Raw genomic sequence first — 14,182 nt, 5'->3', positions numbered from 1 at the left:
AGTACAGACAAGAGGTCTCTCATTAGCAAGTCTCTATCCAGTTGATTTGAAGTTAGATTAACCAATGAGGAAGAGTGGTTAAGAGCTCAGTGGTTAAGAGCACTGATTAATGCTCCAGAGGACCTGGGTTCAATTCCCAAGTCATCCGGTGTATGATCACACCAGGATTTAAAAAAAAAGAAAGATTAACTAATGACAGAGCCTATCTCAAAAAAATGGGGACATCTTAAGTTGACCTCTTGCCTCCTTGTGTTCATGGACAAGCATCTATGCCTCCACACATGCGTATACCACACATGGAGCTCGTGTATACATGCACACACATACACAAAGTAAATAAAATGATTCAGTTGATTGTAATGAGAAGGATAAATTACATTTGATGATGAATGAATAGAGAGAGACCAAAATGACATTGGTTAGCTCTAGATATTGTAACAAGTAATGAGATTGAGGGCACATATTTTTTTTATTTTATGTGCATTGGTGTTTTACCTGTGTGTAGGTCTGTGTGAAGGTGTCACAAATCCTGGAACTGGAGTTACAGACAGGTGTGAGCTGCCATGTGGGTGCTGGGAATTGAACCTGGGTCCTCCAGAAGAACATTCAGTGTTCTTAACCACTGAGTCATCTTTCCAGCCCCCTACGGCACATATTTAAGCTTATTTTAAAATAAATATTGCTGTCAATGTTGGTCTTCATGTTTGTGTCATGACAAAACTGGTATTTTAAGTCCTACCCTCATGATGATTGTGCTGGCTAGTTTTATGTCTGCTTGACATAAGCTAGAGTCATCTGAGAAGAGGGAACCTCAGTTGAGACAATGCCTCTATAATATCAGGCTGAAGGCAATCGTGTAGGATGTTTTCTTAATTAGTGATTGGTGTGGGAGGGCCCAGCTCATTATGGGTGAGGCCACTGATAGGCTAGGGGTCCTGAGTTATATAAGAAAGCAGGCTGAACAATACATGAGGAACAAGCTAGTAACCATCACCCATCTACGGTTTGCTCATCAGCTCCTACTTCTAGGTTCCTGCTGTGCTTAAGTTTCTGCCCTTGATTTTCTTCATGATGAACTGTAATATGGGAGTGTAAGCAACAGAAACATTTTCCTCTCCAAGTGACTTTTTTTTTTTTTTTTTTTTTTTGGTTTTTCGAGACAGGGTTTCTCTGTGTAGCTTTGCGCCTTTCCTGGAACTCACTCGGTAGCCCAGGCTGGCCTCGAACTCACAGAGATCCGCCTGGCTCTGCCTCCCGAGTGCTGGGATTAAAGGCGTGCGCCACCACCGCCCGGCCTCCAAGTGACTTTTTGCCATGATGTTTAATCACAGAAATAGTAACCCTTACAAAGATTACAATGATATTAGGAAGTGAGGCCATGTGGTGGTGATTAGGTCTGAGAACATAACTCTGATGAATGACATATTTTTTATGAAAAAATTCCAGACAATTAGGTTGTACCTTCTATCGCATGAAGACTCTAAGAGATGATGACATGCAGAAGCTAGTAAACAAGTCTTCAACAGGCACTGAGTCATTTGGTACTTGGTTTTGGAATTCCCAGCCTGCAAAACTATAAGAATTTTGTGTAGTAATTTTCTCCAAATTGAAACAACCTATCCTGGTGGGAGGCTATTTAAGACTCAGGAAGAAAACAAATCACAAATCTCAGGAAGTCCCCCAAAATTTACAAAATCCGTAATTCCTCTCCAAGGTTATAGTAGTAAAGACTACTGGTAAGAAAGAAATTCTTAGACCACGAATTTGTCTGGGGAGATTTTCTGATCTGGGAACAGAGAACAACAAGTTCTTCAGAGAGCAGAAGGGATACAACTTTAGCAAGCCATCACCCATGATGAGATGAGTGTTTTTCAGCTACTTTTGAGTCATCTGTACTCCCATAAGTAACCCTTACTCATGCTCTTGTAAGTAACCCCAATGAACTCAATATTTTTCCAAGCTGGACTTCTATGGAATCATTTCTTTCTTCTGTTGTCAGTGTCTTGTCTAGGGTAAATATGCTTTTAGAGAGTCTGGTGGATCCTAGCAGAATTGTCACATGTAACTGAGGAAACTGGGGTCCTTAATGAGGTTCTTAGTCTCATTTATAGAAGAATTTAAAAGCAGCCTCTGAAAGAAGCTGAAAGGTAAATTTATTATAGTTTAGAAGAAAAGCCACAAGCTGTCAATCTCAGCAGCTGCCTGGAGGAGGAGGTTAGAGAAGAGGAAGTGAGGGAAAAGCCATGCTGCTAGAGTTAGACTATCATGGGAGTCAGCAGCCACATGGCAGGGAGGAGATCTTGGAAAATGAGTGAAGTCCAAGATGTTGGGAAAGCATGTTTAGAAACGGGATTTTTAAAGGGGGGGAGGAAAAGATCCCCCCTTTAAAAATAGTTCCGTGAATCATTCAGGAAAGTAGGCAGCCTTATGAAGCTGCATGGCTGAGATTCCATAAGTAGCTAGACTAGGGAGTGGGAATTCTGAGAAGGAAAAGTCCATTATCTTATTAAAGGGGTAATTATTCTTCCATTTCTTTGGTATGTCCTCAGGTGAACCCACCTTCATTAGGATGGGTCCCTCTATCTGCTGACCAAATGACCAACTGGATTTCCTCTTAATGGAGGAAAAGATGGTATGTCTTCAGCCTGAGCTAAAGTCCACTCTTTTCTGTAAGAAATAGATATTTGTTTGTCTCCTGTAAAGGAAAAGTCACGTGACATAAACACAAATTTCGATCATTCATAAGCCACTCAGTTTGTGTTATTTTTCCTACAGTACCACAAATAGACTAAAACATTACCTGACAGATACTCTTTTAAATAATTGACAAGCAGTGGCTCATTTAATAGTACAACTACAAAACAGGGAGACATTGGTCATCTCCATTTTAGAGATGAGAAAATAAAGAAGAGAATAGTTCAGCAACTTGTCATACATCACAGTGTGTTAAGAGATGAAGTACAAATTTGATCCATAGATTTGGGCTCAAGAGCTCAAGCTCTTTGCCATCATATGACACTGCAGAGCCTTCAGGATCTGGCCGTCTTCACCTTCATCACAATGGCTTTCCTGTGGTTTCTCCAATATTCTATTTTCTGTCACTTACTCATGTTTTCCAATCAGATTGTTTTCTTTCCTAGAAGTATGCTACTCTGTCTTCAAGGCTTGACTGTTTACTGGCTTCTTGTCTTTTATATCTTCCTGATTAAATGTTACCTTAAGATAAACTTCACAAATCTTCTAGAATAAATTCACCTTCCCACCACCCCACTGTTACTTCTTCACATAATTTTGGCCTTTATCCCAACACGTCTTGTAGGTAGGAAAAATTAGTAGGTCAAAGGTTTTGTGGCTGGATTGATGTCCCACTCTCTCCACTGGAAGTCTTGCCTGGTGACAGGAGATGGCCGGTTCGGGCTCCGTATCCCCCTTTGCTAGACATCTTAGCTAGGGTCACCCTCATAGATTCCTGAGAGTTTCCATTTCACCCAGAGATGTCCCAGATTCCAGTTGTCTCTCCCAGTACTCTCCCTCTCTCCCTCCCTCCCTCCCTCCCTCCCTCCCTCCCTCCCTCCCTCCCTCCCTCTCCCTCTCCCTCCCTCCCTCCCTCCCTCTCTCCCTCCCTCCCTCCATCTTCCTCCCACTGATCCCTCCTATTCCCTTCCTCAGTTTTCTAAGAGACCACTATGTTTCTCAGTGGAGGAGTTTTCCCTTCGTTCCACATCCATGCCAGCATTAGCTGTCATTTGTGTTTTGGATCTTAGCCATTCTGACAAGTGTAAGATGGAATCTCAGTGTTGTAGCTCAAGTCCCAGGGAACTGATGCTCTCTTCTTCCATCCTTAGTAACCAGGCACACACGTAGTGCAGCGTCATAAATCTAGGCAATACACCCATACACATAAATAAGTAAATCTTTAAAAAGATTTTTAAAATCAATTTATACCTATGTAACTTTATTTTCATACAAGAAAATTTGATCTGAAAAATGGTTGCTCTTGAATAAAACTAAGCACTGGAGGTTATGATCTGCTACCCCCATCAGGATTCTAATAAGTTAGAAATTAATTTCACTCCCCAAGTTGCAGGTGGTTGACTGACAGGCTATTTGCATAGCAGTAAGGTGTTTTAGAACTCAGAAGCGCCAACTACAAAACCCAGCGACCATTGCTGCAAATCACAGAGATGTTTTACCAACACCTAGTACATGAGCTGCACCTCCAGACAGCTGCACCTTCAACCTGTTTAGTTACTTAGTATCACTGTAAGTAATACTACGACAGGATTCAAAGCTTCAGATGGACAAGTTCAAAGAAAAATCCAGTGGAGAAGCTTAAAATCGAAGTCTGAGAAACAGAGTTTATGTATTTAAATATTTATATACACATATGTATATGAATACTCACATATTTATGCCATAATATTCAATCTGTCCTATATTATAATGTAATAAACTCTAATTATAGAGTATGTATTTAGTACAGTATGTTGTGTGGGTATGAACTATTGGTGACATCTACCCATTGTTCTATGGAGACGTTTTTTCACTTTCAAAAATGTAATCAAGTCTTATAAAATAATAATGTCCTACCTAACTCAACAGTCCAATTTCATATCCTTTCAGGAATCACCATTTCCACTGAGGATTGCACTGGCAATTTCACAGTATTAATTCAGTGACGGAGGTTAAATATTAATACAAGTGTGAGACAAATGATTTTCTTCCTATCTTGGACTTAGTACTCCCATTCAGATTTTCATCCTGAGTACATGAGGCTAATGTACATGGACCAAATAAAATTAGAGATATTAGCATGTCATAATTAACACCAAATGACAAAAAAGTCATTTTTACAGCTAGACTGAAATGGTCTTTTTTTTTTTTTTTTTTTTTTTTTTTGGTACTCTGGTTAATTATCGAGTTTCAGTTTTAATGTGAACCACCAACTGCTAGAACTGACTTTAATCAGCTTCATTTGTGTTTTAAATAATTACTGTTTAATATTATATTATACATTACGCAGATATTCACGGAGAACCCAATTACCTGTCACTTCAAATTACAGGCTCCCAGTAATTAGCTTCTGCCTTAAAAGCCACAATGGAACAGATTCAAGTTAATGAAAACTTAATAATAAAACTACACAGCCAGTCAGCAGAGCCCGGCACACTGAACCTAGGCAGATCCAAGCCCCTTCCCACTGTACTAAGGCGGCGCAAGGCGCCACACCACAGGCACCAGATTCCCAAAAGCCTGCCCATGCACCAGGGGATGGATCCCCCTGCCTGGGTGTCTTCCGTATCCTTGATTTGGGGGATGTGGGGATGTGGGGTGGCTTGGGATAAAGGGCTGGGAGATTGGGAGGAGGGAGGAGGTGGGATCTGTGGGTGGCATGTAGAGTGAGTAGAAACTTTCTTAATAAAGAAAAATGGGGAAAAATAACAAAAGGCCATCACTTTATTAAAATGACTTGAAAAAAATGAAGGAAAAAAACCCTACACAGCCAGTTTGGCATGAGTAGATTTCAAAATTATCCAATGTGTGTCTTTTAGCATATTGCTCTACAAGAATTAATGAAATTTCTGTGTAGCCTTTCTGAGGCTCCCTCATGTGCAACAGAGAAAGAGCAAAGATTGCCTATCCGGGTAGAAGGCATGAATCTTAGGTAAGAGGATTCCATCAGTAACCTGCTTTGAAGCACTTTTGATCCAGACAGAAATTGCTTTCAAAAGCCAGGCCTAGTATTATGTATAGACTAGAATGTGAAGACCTCTGTGACCTCGAAGGCTTTATTGGCATGGTTCTCAAACCTGCTGTGTGTTAGGATCACTCAAAGGGCTACAATTTAGACTCTGTGAGAGGTAACGATGGGGTCCGGAGGAACGGCAGTGTCTAGCATGAGAATATGCTGTCGTTTTGCCAAGTGTGCCGTGTTGTAGACCGCTGCCCGACACGACCACGTCCAGTTGAGTTACTCCTAAGTATATCAGAACGGCATGCAATCAGGGTCCACAGATTCAGAAGCTGTGGGAACCGGCACTAGAAAAGCTAATAAGTACCTGAGGGAAACGTTAAGTGAAGACCAGTACTCCAAGATGTTTAATGTGCGTTTTACCTACCTGCAGCATGAGCACCACCTGGGAGCTTGTTAAATCTGAGGAACCTCAGACCATGCCTGACCCTCTGCATCAGAATCTGCATTTTAACAAGATCCCGGGGTGACTGGGTTGCACAGTTGGGATACGCCACTCTGGAGCAAACTTGTCTTCAGACTGGAAGCACTTAGAGGAACTGGATTAAAAATACACGTTTGATAAGCTGAGCAGTGGCTCTCACTTCTCGTGGCAGCATAGGAGTGCTATTTTGATTTTTTTTTTACAGTGTTTGTAAGAGGCTTTAAGGAAAGGCAGCTGTATTGATATCAGGCAAAATGTTTGAAACACCTTTAGCCTCGTCTACTGCTCTCTGCTCCGGCACAGTCTCATTGCGATCACAGAAACAAGTCTGATAGCTGTTTACAGCTCTACAGAGGACTTCAGAGAACCCCTAACTCCTACTAAAAAGACCCCTGGTTCTTCCTGGGTTTTCATCCACCATCAAAGAGCCAGAGTCTGTCCATTTTCTTTGCCCCTTTCTGTTTGACTCTGGGTCATGGTTTGTCCTGTTTGCCCTAGAGCACAACACTGAATAAGCCTTGGCTTCATTCTGATGGTTTTTTTCATCTCCATCCTGAACTGATGCACATGGGTTACATCTCAGCCTCCTCACACATCATCAAGCATCAAATAACAAAAAAGGATAAACTTTCCTTTGGTTTTAACTACCACTGAAGTTAATCCACAGAAAATGGTTTTTAAAAATCAACTCTTTCTGGTCTATTAGACAATGATAAACTATGGCTCCCTTATGTAAGAAAAATGTCTCTTTTGGCTGTGTCTCAGGAAGACCCTTAGCTATTAGATAGTCATATGAGGGATTGGTCCTATGTTTTTCTGACTTCATTCAGGTCTTCTGGTGTCAACCACAGCTCACTGCCCCTTAACCTGTGGGCTGGCAAAGGTGTCTTCTCCTGCATCCCTGGCAATTGATGCTCACGATGTACAGGAAAGGAGCACACAGCCTCAGTGTCTAAGCAGAAACAGGAGTGTGTGAAAACAGACATCCACAGAAACTGCTGTTTGTACCACGTCTGTATGTTGTACATCTACCTCAAAGATAACAGATGACAAAACTTTGAAAAATATTTCCGGAAGTCCTTATTTGGACATCTTATTTGAAGGCAGGTCTTCTTTTCTGTCCACTTACGTCCAACTTGAACTCACAATCAATTTCTAGTTTCCAAGAAAGCTTGCCTTCCTTTAAATGTCTTTAATCCTGAGACAGTGAGTACATGTATTCAGTGTGTCAGAAGAGATAATGACGGCCCTGGTCGTGGCATTTCTGAGTGGCTGAAAAAGTTGACATTTCAGGAGTGTTACTAAAACCCAGGCTGCCCTGTTGTCAAGGTAATGTAATAAAATGGGAAATGAATCCAAGAAACAAAGCAATTCCTGAACTGTGGTCTTCACTCAAAAGACATCTGTAGAATGGATATATTGTGCACCCCAGTAAAACTTATCTGGGGATCAGAGGACAGAGCCAGCCATTAGATTAGACATAGAGACAAGACAGGGGTGGCACACACCCTTAATCCTATCACTAGGGAGACAGAGATCTGCCTGGATCTCTGTGAGTTCAAGGCCACACTGGGAACAGAGCCAAGCAGTGGTGCCACACACCTTTAATCCCAACACTTGAGATCTCATGCATTTGCTTGAGAAGCACACACCCCTTTAATCCCAGGAAGTAACATGGCAGGACACAGAAGGGTATATAGGCATGAGGAAACAGGAAGTCTCTCTCTTGAGACTAAAGATTTCCTGGACGTAAGCTAATGGCAGCAGCAGTTCAGCTAAGACCCTTTCAGGGGCGGACTCAGAGGCTTTCAGTCTGGGGAAACAGGATCTGCCGAGAAGCTGGTAAGGTGAGGCTGGCTGTGGCTTGTTCTGCTTCTCTAATCTTTCAGCTTTCACCCCAATGTCTGGCTCAGGGTATTTTTAATTAGTAAGACTGTTTAGCAATTCAAGTTACATAAAAATCTGAGGGAACGAAGCACGGAGTTTATGTTATTGTTTCATAAACATAAATCTAAATAGCTGCCTAAGTATTCTAAAGGCTTACATAGTCTATAAATCTTTACTGGATTTTCTCTGAAAGTAAATCTTAGGTTGTTTTATGCAATATCTATTTATTTCAAAACATCATATATCCATATATTATTTTGGATAGTGCTAGAATACACAAGATAAACACACCAGTTTTTACTTTGGATACTACGATGTGGACTATATTTTAAAATTCCATGTATTAATCTCTCAACCTCTAGGTCATGTTTTAATGGACACGTGGAGATTTGTCCATATTTTACAGGAATACAACCTCTAATTCTATTCTGTGTCCATATGTTTACTTTGTTACACTGGAAACTGTGAAAGACATGATGTTCTGACATCCAGCATAAGATGAATGACATTTTTTTTTCAGTTTAGACAGATGCTGATGTACCTGTAATTTTTTTCCAAAGGATATTTCAGAAACCCCAATACTCTCATTCTTGTTTGCTAAACCATTCAGCTTCTCATTTAGGTGACCGACAAATATGGCGGCATATTCCAGGACAGGAATGACATGAGACAGGTAAGATTGTCCTTCATTGCTGATGCTGACGGTAAATACAACTGTTCAGGAAATAATGCATACTATTTTCTGCTGTCTGTCACAAAGAGGTAAGCAATGGTTTTTGCACTTTCAGTATTATATGTAACACCATCCCATTAATGTTCATGCCTACAGGTTCTCCCATTACTGAAGGAGTTATAACTGAATATTTTCATGAGCAGCATGGCTGCTTTCCAACTGCGCATCCATCCCAGTTTCTCAGGTGCTACACAGCTTTGGAGCATCAGCAAGATCTCCTTTAGCCTGTTTCCTTACAGGTAAGGAGACGTGACAGTCCCACTGGTGTTGGCATTAGGAGAAGTGATTTAGTAATTCGTGCGAGGAGAAGTATTGATTGAGTGTCTGCTACATGCCATGCACCATTGCAGGTGTTAGGGACCTGGTAACATGCAGAACAGAAGCGGTCCTGTGCTCACGGGCGACATGTTCTTGTGACGAGAAACAGACTGCGGCACACTCAGGAGAAGGGCTGGCACCCAGTAAATAGTTCCTTCTACACGTAGTTACTCAGCCCAGGCTAGAGCTAGGGTTATACATAGTCACTGAATACAAACAAATCTTCTCTTGAATGTGTGCGTTCCAATTTGCACTCTAATTTTTCTGTAAGTTTACAATGAATAGATATTACCTGGGCTATAAATTCAAATAGCAATAAAAGAGCAATGACGTAACTCAATATACATCCAACACTGTTTCATGGTGTCAAGCAGGGGAGTCATGAGTTAGGAAACCATTCCATAAACATTATTTGCCTACAGTGTTTTCGGTGTAGATACAGACTTTCCAGCGCCCACACACTAGCCTATTCATTCTCCGGTATTTCTCTTGTGCTTTTGGTCTGGTCTCTGTTCTGAACCTCCTCCTGTGTAGTAAGGCAGATCCACTTTTTTTGTTTTTGAATCCTCATTTAATAGAAAATGATCCTAATTTTATGTATCCCTTCTATACTCAGATACTCCCAAGCCCCTATGAGATTTGCTCTGTTGGTAACAGGCTTCTAGCGCTCCTTGATTATTTGTCTATGTAGTGTGCTAAGGATTGACTTTATGGCTTTGCAGGTACCGAGGGCACACCATACTACTGAAGTACATCGGCTTTCCTTGTCTCTTGCTTGTCTACATAAGCTGTATTATTTAAACACTCTATGATATCTCCATTTTTCCAACCTTTGTATAATAGTCATCATACTTAATGATTTTCTTCTCCTTTTACAGAGTAGTACTAAATCCCATTGCCTGCTTTTTTAAAAAAAATCATTTTCGTCTTATTTTTATCAGGAAATTTCATACATGCTTATGGTTTCCATACATGCTTGTAATGAGACTAATAAAACAACATCATAGTTTTGAGGAGAGACTACTCTCTGGGATTCTAGGGACTGACTGCTAGCTTAGGCTGAGCTGAAATATGCCTTTAAAAAGCAGGCATGACAATTAATGGCTCCCATGGGAGGGGATCTGTTTTCTTCAGGGGTGTGGCCCCTGCAACACTACACATGCTCCAAAGGATGGATGGTCCCGTATTCATGCACATACAGGTGGCATCACATGGACTCCGCGGTTTTAAAATGAAAAGAATGGGCTGGAGAGATGGCTCAGAGGTTAAGAGCACTGACTGCTTGCTCTTCCAGAGGTCCTGAGTTCAATTCCCAGCAACTACATGGTGGCTCACAACCATCTGTGATGAGATCTGGTGCCCTCTTCTGGCCTGCAGGCATACATGCTGTATACATAATAAATAAATAAATCTTTAAAAAAGGCTTCTAAGAGGTAAGAACAAAACATAACAGAATAAAATGAAAAGAACACAGGGAGCTGGGAAGGAAGTGATGGGAAGAAAGAGCAGGGAAAAATTGGAAGGTAAGAAATTAGGTGCAATTTGATGAAATGCCTGTAGCAAACTTTTCAGCTCTCCACACACTGACATGAGGGTATGATCCATCTTTTAATGCTGAAAAATATGATGTAGTTAAGAATTAACAAAACCATCCTAGGCACTGAGGAAACATGATGAGTTCAAATACAACTAAACACACAAATATTTAAAACTACACAATTTGTTAGACTAGATTCAGAGTCCTTGACCCCTCCCCAAGTATCTCCTAGATGGCTGTCATGATTTCAGCCCGTCTACATGATGTTACTATAACTGTCTTCACTAGTCAACATGGAAAGACCTGACAATAACTTTCCATTCTCTGGTTTCAATGCCCCATAGAGAACAAACAGAAAATGTTCTTATGTACAAGTTTAAATCAAAGGGGCGACATGCTGTGTGAGGTTAAAACATCTAACGTAGTGCAATGGTCACACTTACAATCCCAGCACTTGGGAGACTGAGATGGGAAGGCTGAGTTTGAAGCCAGCCTGGGTTACAAAGGAAACCTTACTTCACAAACAACAAGAAGGAAATAACAGCAGCAAACAGGGCCCGGGTCTCCCCACATCCATCTCCAGGACACACACAATGCAGAGGAGCCGGGATTCCCGTTTTTCTAGTTCTTTCCACCTGTGGACTTGCTCTGAAGCATGGCAAGCTTGGAGGCCCCTCAGATTCCAAATGGCTTCCCCAAACATAAGACACCAGTCCTTTCTGGAAGACAAAGGCTCCATCTGTTTAAAGTGGCGACTTCATCCTCTGTTCTGCTTGCACCAAGAACATCCATAAAATTTCAAAAATATGGGGACGTCGTCTCAGAAAAACTTGTTATGCACATAATGTAATTTTCCTGTTCTTTTCTTTGCTCCCAATTAGAAAACAAACATTGAAAGCCGAGCTTGGCTGTGGTCTCCAGCTGAGGAGAATCACATTTTATTTATTAATTTTAAACCCGAGGACACAGAACTAGGACTAGCCAGTCAGATAATTATACACGGCTGGGACAGAAAAATGGCTTACAGCTTTAATAACCACATGGCTAGAAGGGAGGCTTGCTGGAGGAAAGGAGGAGAAGGAAGATGAGAGAGAATAATAATGGGAGAGGGTTAAAATGATCAAAATTCACTATTTACAGGTATGAAACTCTCAGAAAAAAAAAAAAAAACTGAAGTTATAACTTCCTAAAAGCATACAACAAGCTGCTAGGGGAGCAACCTGAGGGGACAAGTGTGGAGACCTCCAAAGCAATGTAGTTCACCCATCCTTTGATGGGTAGGAGCTAAGTTAGTGCCATAGTCTTCCTGAAGACATAAACCTAAGATCTCTGAGATCTTTGATAAAGGGAAGAAGGTCACTGTGGTATGTTGGTCCGCCACTCTAGCCCCTGTTCAGTGGAACCCCTAGTTCAGTGGGAGACCTACCTCAAAGGGACATGGCAAAGAATGATAGAGGAGAGTACCTGATATCCTCCTCTGGTCTCCATATGCCTCTCCTCATGTGTACACACACACACACACACACACACACACACACACACACACACACACACATACACACACACACATGAGCTCTTTAAAAAGAAATCATTCAGCAGAAACTGCTGCAGATAATGTAGTTTAGTGATTGATTGTGAGAATAACTCAGCATACAAGTCTTGCAAATGGATAGGTGGAGCCATGGCTTCAACGTTTGCCTCCTCTGAAGCCTTAACTGAGAAACAATTGCTGTTGTGTCAGTGTGAAGAGGTGGAGTCATTGGAAGGTCTTGAGGACTAGTGAGGTTATGAGGGTGGACTCCTCCTGTTGTGATTAGTGGCGTGACACAGGGAGGAACACTCAAGCTAGGAAGCTTGCTCTCTCTCATACTGTAACTGAGGCTCACCACCAGACTATAAGAAGACCTCAGGTCCAGGATCGTGGACATCTCAGCCTTTGGAACCATGAGCTAACAACCCTCTATTAGATGCCCAGTCCATAATTTTCAGTTATGTAACAAGATAAATGATCAGAGAATTGGCTAAGGACATGGCTAGATAATAATTTATTCTGAAGCAAAAGTTTAGTATTTCTGTGAAATTCAACCATCTGGAACAAGGAATATTTAAGCTGTGGTTATGAACAATGTCAAGCAGAGATGAAAAAAGAGCAAGGAAATGGCCAGGAATAAAGGCTTTCAGAACATCTGAGAGGTCTTTTCTCTTCCCACTGTGGTATCCTAATCACCTCCGTAAGCCTAATCACCTCCGTAACTCCATCCATAAGGACAGACACTCTAACAGTCCATTTGCAACAGTGTCCCTATTTTCACAGAGCCTAGACCATGGGAAGTACTGAAGATTGCTGACTTCCAATCTCCCACCTAAAAGCCTCGTCTCACTCACCTGGACATGTGAACTTCCTTCTCCCAGATAGCGGCTGCAGCAGAGCTGTGTCTTCTCGGCTTCCTTTTCAGCTTCTAAATTCACCCTACTTTCTGCCTTTAAAAGTTTGCCTCAGATCTTTCAGAAGTAATCACTTTCATCATACTGCCTTGTTCAACTTTCTCAGCAGTGAATGTCTTTCTTGGGAAGCCACAGGCTTATTCAAAGATAAACATTTGCCACAGTGTGCTCCATAGGAAACCGGAAAGTCCTGGAAAGCCTGTACAGCTCAGCGGTCACCAAAGCAGGCATACCTACCCTTGAAGTTCCCCACAGTGCTACAAGGGATAGATGGGCCCACAGAGCCAAGCAACTTCCCAAGCTTCTGGTTCACAAACAAACCCAGGGCCATGTGCGTGTTAGGCTGTTTACCACTGAGATGAGTGATTTTGATGACAGTGTGACAGAACTTTCTCAAGTCAGGGGCTCATGACAAAAGAGCAGGAGAACCCCACTGCAACATCAGCAGAGAGGCAGTGAAACGCAAATCCTGAGAGTTAACTGTGGCCAAAGGAGCGTCACGGATTGGGTAGCACAGTCTAATAAAACAAGAGTACCCATGTATTTATGTATCTCAACACATTTTCCTAGAATTTAAGAATACTAGGAATTCTGTTAAACCAAATAGGAGGACAATGTGCTAAGCATGACTTGTTCTAGCTTTAAAGATTATTTACTCAAAAAAAAAACAATTCTGGAAAAACAACTCAAATCTCATTCAGTTTTTTCCTATTAGAATTTCGTAACTTATATAATTAACTTTTAAATTTTGTACATTGTTCTGATCAAATATGGATCAGTGAATTACAATGATGATTCATTCAGGTAAATTATTCATTTTTATAACTTCATTTTATCATAAGAAAAAATTAAATTTCAAATGTCAATGACAACCTTTAATGCATACATGCTTGACAGCTTAATCAATGGAAAACTTTCAAAAACATACATGTTTAATGTGTTTAATATTGAATAAAATTCGTGGTGGAACTAAAATGAAGGATGAGTCCACAGTTGAGAAAAGAAAAATATGAAATTTCTGAATGCTAAAAGCACAATTTTTCTTCACATTTTAAAATGATGGTAGTGGAATTGCAGAGCTGACTC

The sequence above is a fragment of the Peromyscus californicus genome, unplaced genomic scaffold, assembly GCF_007827085.1.
Source record: "Peromyscus californicus insignis strain IS unplaced genomic scaffold, ASM782708v3 Scaffold_18__1_contigs__length_77618521, whole genome shotgun sequence".
NCBI classification, from domain to species: Eukaryota; Metazoa; Chordata; class Mammalia; order Rodentia; family Cricetidae; genus Peromyscus; species Peromyscus californicus.
This window is presented reverse-complemented; position numbering follows the sequence as displayed.